The sequence below is a fragment of the Bison bison genome, unplaced genomic scaffold (genome assembly GCF_000754665.1).
Source record: "Bison bison bison isolate TAMUID 2011002044 unplaced genomic scaffold, Bison_UMD1.0 scf7180017864461, whole genome shotgun sequence".
Lineage (NCBI taxonomy): Eukaryota > Metazoa > Chordata > Mammalia > Artiodactyla > Bovidae > Bison > Bison bison.
This window is the reverse complement of record NW_011495023.1, coordinates 11707993-11714462: the sequence shown is the minus strand read 5'-3', so window position 1 is coordinate 11714462 and position 6470 is coordinate 11707993.

Genomic DNA, 6470 nt, shown 5'->3' with positions numbered 1-6470 from the left:
TTATTCACCCTCTGGTTCTGCCTTTTACTTTAGCCCTTTCTTCTTTTCTTTCTTCCTTTCTCCTCCCCCTTATCACTATTGTTATTTTAACTTTATTATTCCTTATTAAAGGAATTATTCTTGACAGCCCATAAGCATTGCCTTTCCATCCATGGCTTTCATTTACTCTAAAGATTTATATTAAACCCACCAACTCTAATATGTAAATATGGTCAATGGAAAACAATGAGTAACTTGACTACTCAGCATTTAAAAGAGTTTGGGAAGATAAAAAAGTTGCTTTGAGCATTCTTAAAAACAAACAAAGAGAAAAACTACCTAAGCTTTATGTTCTAGAAAACCTCACCAAGGCATTTCCTTGCAGCAGGCCTGGAAAGCAGAAGCTCCTTCCTTGAAAGTCTCCTCATCTCTTGCTTCTCCTCCTCCTCCTCCTCCTCTCTCTCCCCTTCCTCATTCTGTCACATTCCAGGCAGTCCTATGGCAGAGATTTCATCAGGAGCAGGTCTGCTTTTGGGATCAAGAGTGTGAAGGATGATGGAGAGGGAGCAGTGGAGGTGAGACGTTGCTTCTGGAAACAGGAGAGGGTGTTGGTGTTGTGTTAGCTTCTCCTTTCTGAAGCCTGCAAGACTCACTTTGTTTCTGTCCATGTTGCCCTCACAGAGCCTGGTGTGGGTGCCGCAGATGTGTCGTTTTGAGGAGATGGTCTGTATCCTCTTGAGTATATGAGGGAGAAGGGAAATGTGGAGACCCTGGTAACGTCCGGGGAAATCTCCACTTGGAAATGTTTTGTATCCTGGTCCATGGGTGACCTGAAACAGTTTGTTGTAGAACAAAAACCCAGTTGGCTTTGCAGCGATCTGTGTAGGCGCCCAGAGTAGAATTTGTTTCTAAATTGCAGTTCTTCGTGAGCTTCCTGTGTCAGACATACAGCTGAATCTGCAATGATGGGCTCAGCCAACACTGGTTTTTCTCCCCCCTCTCCGTTTGTGTTTGAAACAAAGCCACCTGCAGAGACAGCCTGGGAGATGCTGCTTGCATGGGCTTCTCGGCGGACCGTGGCGCAGCGCTGACTCATTGCAAATGCTGCCTTTTTATAGCCTCTTCACAGTAATTGTAAACGTTAGATGTTCTCTCTACCACCGCCATGTAGGTTAATATGACTTTTTAAATGAAGATAAGTTACGTTTTACTCACAGATGACTCATTTTATAGCTCTCTTTAAATACACATCCCACCGTTCCTCTTGTCTGTCACTCTCCGTTCTCTGTAAGCCTTAGGCTCTGAAGGGGGCCGAGGCCTTCCAGAATATGGGATTCTGTATGGAAAACTGGTGCTCAGAGAAGCTAGGACCCCAACATCTTACAAGTCTTCTTAATGTAGACCTAGGACCAGACCTCTCTTCCCTTGATTGCTAATCCAGCACAGCTTCCTTTGCTCTGACATGCCTTGCCTACCCCCATCGGCCCCATGGACTGGCACTTGCCACCACAAAAGAGCACAAGCAAAAACAAAAGAGAAAACATCCTAGTTTCTGGCATCCTAGGATGTTGGCAATGATTTTATTGCAGAAACAGAATAATGTGTTTTGTGTGTGTGTTGTGTGTGCGCTGAGTCTTCATTGCTTTGCCCAGGCTTTTCTCTGGTTGTGGCAAGTGGGAGCTACTCTTCATTGTGGTGCCCGGGCTTTCTCATTGCCATGGTTTCTCTTGTTGTGGACCATGGACTCTAGGTGTGTGGGCTTCAGTCGTTGTGGTTCTCGGGCTCTAGAGCACCGGCTTAGTAGCTGTGGTACACGGGCTTAGTTGCCCTGCATGCGGGGTCTTCCAGGACCAGGAATCAAACCTGTGTCCCCTGCACTGGCAGAACGTTTAAAGAAAAACCTCACATGGTTCTGTCATCCTACTCTTTCTTTTTTTTTTTTTTTTGATGTGTATGTTCTTATTCATTCTAATATGAAGTCTTTAAAATGTTCAACATTAAAAAATAGTTACTTATACCATGAACAGAAACCACGGTGTTTATTTAAATACCTGAGAACTATCTTTGCTAATGTTGTCTGGTGTCCACATTTCGACTTCTAGGGCTAAGCTACTTCCTATGGATTGAATAAATATATGATGTCTTTCAATGTAAATAAATGAGACTATATAAGAGTAAATATATGAGTTCTTTCCATGATTTTGGAAATGTACTTCTCACATCACCATTCCCTGCAAGTCTTTTTTTCAAGGGTTGGTTGTCATCAATTGGTTCTAACACTGGCATTTGAGAAAGAGATGAACCTTCTGTCAGACAGACCTTGGGAGGTAAGTTCTTTTCTCTTTGTGAGCCCAGTGTTTTCGATTCTACAAGGTGAGTCTTAGGCAGGGATTGCAGGTAAAGCACCTGGCAGGGTGCCTGCAGGTAGGGGCTAACCAACGTCAGTGTCCTCCCTGCGTCTGCTCCCCTCACACTGAGGTCTGCATGTGACATCACAGCTGGCGATTTTCACCCACCTGCTGGAACAAAGCAGTTTAGTTCCATTAGGACCCAGATTGAGTTTGCCACAGGTTCAGAGTGCCTGCGTCAGCCCTACCACTCTCATGGACCTTCTGCACCTGAAGTGCTGTGCTGGTTGTATAAGCAGAGGTAGCTGGAGAGATGGGTTAGGAAGCCGAGGATGAAGGGCCAGAGAGACCACTGGGCTCAAGGGTGTGGATGTGGCTGCGAGCCAGCTCGGGTGTGGTAACAAACGCCACAGACCAGGCAGCTTAACAGCAGGCATGTATTTCTCACAGTTCTGGAGGCTGGAAGTCCAGGATCAAGTTTCTGGCAGATTTGATGTCTCATTGAGGGCCCTTTTCCTATTTTGCAGATGGCTATCTTGCTGTATCCCCACATGGCAAACAGAGATCCCCTTTGTGTCTTTTCTTGTAAGGGCACTAATCTCATTTGTGAGGGCTCCACCCTCATGGTCTCATCACCTCCAAATACCATCATTTTGGGAGTTAAGGTTTCAGCAGTGATTCTTGGGGAGATGCAGACATTCAGCCTGTGTGAGCTGAGGTTTAGGACCTATAGGCAAGCATCTTAGAAACAAAGATGAGTTCTGTAGAGAAGGAAGGTTTTCAGTGGTTTAGGATGGAAGTGAAGTAGGGGGGATATGATGAAAAGTGAGAGTGAAACTCTGGGTCAGGAATCTGAGCCAGCCAGCAGAGCAGAGAATTGGGTCAGTAGGTCGCCCATAGCCAGGAGTCCAAGGATGCTGGATAAAGGTTCTCACTCTGTTTATTTGTTGGTTTGTGGGCTCCTGTAAGCACAGGAACTGATTGCTGAATGAGGGGAGCCTTACCAGTAAAGAGGGACCCAGGGTCAGAAGTGAATGGCAAAAGAGCAGCCCATCTGGTACCTCCTAGGTTGTCTGTAGGCAGCTTGATCCACGTCTTCTTTGCGCAGTGTAACTTTAGTAGAGCCTTCATCCACGCTCAAAGTGACCTGGTCTGGCTGATAGATCATGTCATCATCCTTTGTATATTTCCTCAGTTGCGGGTAAGTATTTGCTGTGTGCATAAAAAAAATCCCCATCAAAATTTTGTTTGACATGAGGTTCCTCTGTAAGCCTGAGGTTTATTACCTGCCCCACTGAGGGAGCTTGGCTGCTATCTCTTTGCTCCTTGTTTGAACTCTGAAGAATGTTCTGTGTTAGCATTATGTTCTGTTTTTCAGCATTCTTTTCTCTTGGTTTTCCTCCTATTTGGGCAGCAATCCACTAATGCTGTAAACTGTCACTCGGTTGTACCAGCAGCATATCTAATTGCACCTCTTCACCTGGAGCTCCTCAGGAGACCCTGCTCTCTCCCTGGGGCTTCCTGGGTGCCGACGCCCCACCCCCAGTAGCACCCTGGTGGCAGGGACTGGTGAAGAAAGGAGGAGGAGAGAAGGTGGTGGGTGCTTTGTGTCCTTTTACTGGTCATCCTGATGAGAACGATTTTGGGAAGTCTTGTTTGAGGTCTGGCCATTGGGGTGTGGGGGAGGACAGGTAGGTGGGGTAGGGAACAGAGCCCAGGGTGCCATCTGGGGCTGTTGATAACATACCCTGCATATTTCTTGTTCCCTTTGCCCTGGGTTCTCTGTGCTTCTGATAAGAGCTGTATTCCACAGAAGGAGAGGTGACAAGCTATTAATATCTGATAGGGTCTTGCACTTTGATAGTTTTGTTTGGGATGAATTGGGAGCAAGGCTCAGAGGGATTGCGTGCCCCCCACCCCCACCCCCCGCCCCGGGCTGAGAGAGCAGACCCCAACTGCACCTCGCCCCTGCAGGAGAGACTTCTGCATCTTTGGGTTTCTCTGTGGTCACTTGATCGTGGACTGCATTTTTCCATCTCTGATTGGAAACTCCCAGGGCAGGACCTTGTCGTCCTAATCTCATCCTACTCAGGGTCAGGGCTTCTTCCTAAGTCCTGCTCTGGGTCGGGCTCAGATGCCGGCTTCAGACCCTGAGTGTGGCTGTCTGTTGAGTGGGGCTGGGCCAGCTTCATAACGTTCATAAAGCACTGGAGGAAGGCTGGGCCTCTGCTTTCAGACTTTGTTTCAGACTCAGTGTGGGTGAGCATTGGAGATGTGCAGGAGGAGCCTGGAGTTTCTTTTAAAAGCAGTGTTTACTTGGTCCCACATTTCTTGAGCTTGAAACCGCTCTGCAAAGGACTTGCCCTGAAACACAAACACATGCACATACACAACAACAACAACAGCAGCAACAACAGAACAGATCCTTTAAGGGGAAAGTGTCCCATACTTCAGTTTGTATCCCCAGGCCTTGGAACCTGAGAAGAATCAGGCTTGTGATACACTGCAGAGGGTCCCAGTGCAGTGTGGAAATACCTTTCTAATGAGTGGAAGGGTCTTGTGTGTCTGTGTGTTTTCCTTTCCTTGGCTTCTGTTGGTTAATTACTTCCTCTATGAACTTCCCATCCTTCCCACAGCTGATGTTGGTGAGTAAATGTGCCGGTTGGTTGGGTGGGGCCTTGTCTTCTTCCTGTATCTCCACCCACCCTATCTTTACAAGTTGGGTGGGGTGCCGTGTCAGGCCACGAATTCTGTGACCCCTTTTAAAAAAAATAAACAGAGCTGTGCTGCCAGCTTGTGCTCGCCCCTAGATGAAGGATTATTAAAATGGAAAAGGGCCAGGGGCTGGTGGGTGGTTGCTTGCCCAGGAAGGTGAGCTTGCTTCCTGTTGTCTGAGCTCTCTGGTGCATTCCATGGTTCTGCATTTCATGTCACTTGTGGTTAATAAATTGCAGGTCCTTTCCATATAGTCTGGTTCTGGGTTACATATATTTCTCCAAAGAGTCCTAACTGGATCTTAAATAAGACCTAGATCATCATATTAGTTAAGTGGAAAAGGACGTGTCCTCCTCTCTCTGCCTGGATGACTGCCGTCTAATGTATATTTTTCTCTGTCCAGTTTCTTTAAATAGAGAAGTCATGTGAGTTCGGAGGCTCTCAATCATGCTGCTTGGTTCCACCTTCTGGGCCTGCAGTTTATTGTTTAATAGCTTTATCAGTAAAATGAGGATAATAATAGTACACACTTCATGGAGTTTTATAAGAATACAGCGAGTACACTTGCAGAGTGCCTGCATATAATACAGTTAGCATTCAGTTCAGTATTTAAAAATGTGGGTATTGATAATAACATAAACCTGAGTACTCTGGTGCTGTTTTTGGAACTGTTATCCATCTCCTAGAGGTATGGTCATCATCTTTACTCTGATCGTGAGCAGAGGGAGTTGTGTGAGAACCGTGCCTACATTTCTGGGGTTGACAAAGAAGAATATTTAAAATTGGGAGTGGCTTAGAAAACCTGAATCTTTTGGGTTACTTGAAGCAAACAGGATGTTGATAATAGGTTCTTTGGTTGGAGATGGGTTTTATTTTAATGTGTCTGAAGTTTTATCTGCTGTCACCAAGACTACAGCAGCAGAATGCCTGAACTGAAGCTGTCAGCCCTGGGAAGCATCCTACACAATCTTGATCAATCAGCCTCAACTCCCCACAGCCTGCCTCCTTACCTGGGTTTTGATTTAAAAACTACTGCGGTGGGACTTCCCTGGTGGTCCAGTGGCTAAGTCTGTGTGCTCCCAACGCAGAGGGCCTGAGTTCAATCCCTGGTCAGGGAACTAGATCCAGCAACTAAAGATGCCACAAGTCACAGTGAAGACACGCACAGCCAAAATAAATAAAAAACAAAACTACTGTGGCTGGGGGCCCCTGTGGATGAAGCCCAAGTTAGACATCCCCTGGGACCTCTTGATGACTTTATCAGGCTGGGGGTAGGGGGAGGCGGCTTTTAGCATCTTTCAGGCCAGTTGAGTCCCACCGTGTTCGGTGATCTGGAACTCTGAGACCTACATCAGCCGCTCCTACAAGTGAGAAAGTCGACCAGAAGCTGGCCTCGCCTTGCCGCCTCCCTGACCTAGTTTCCAGCCA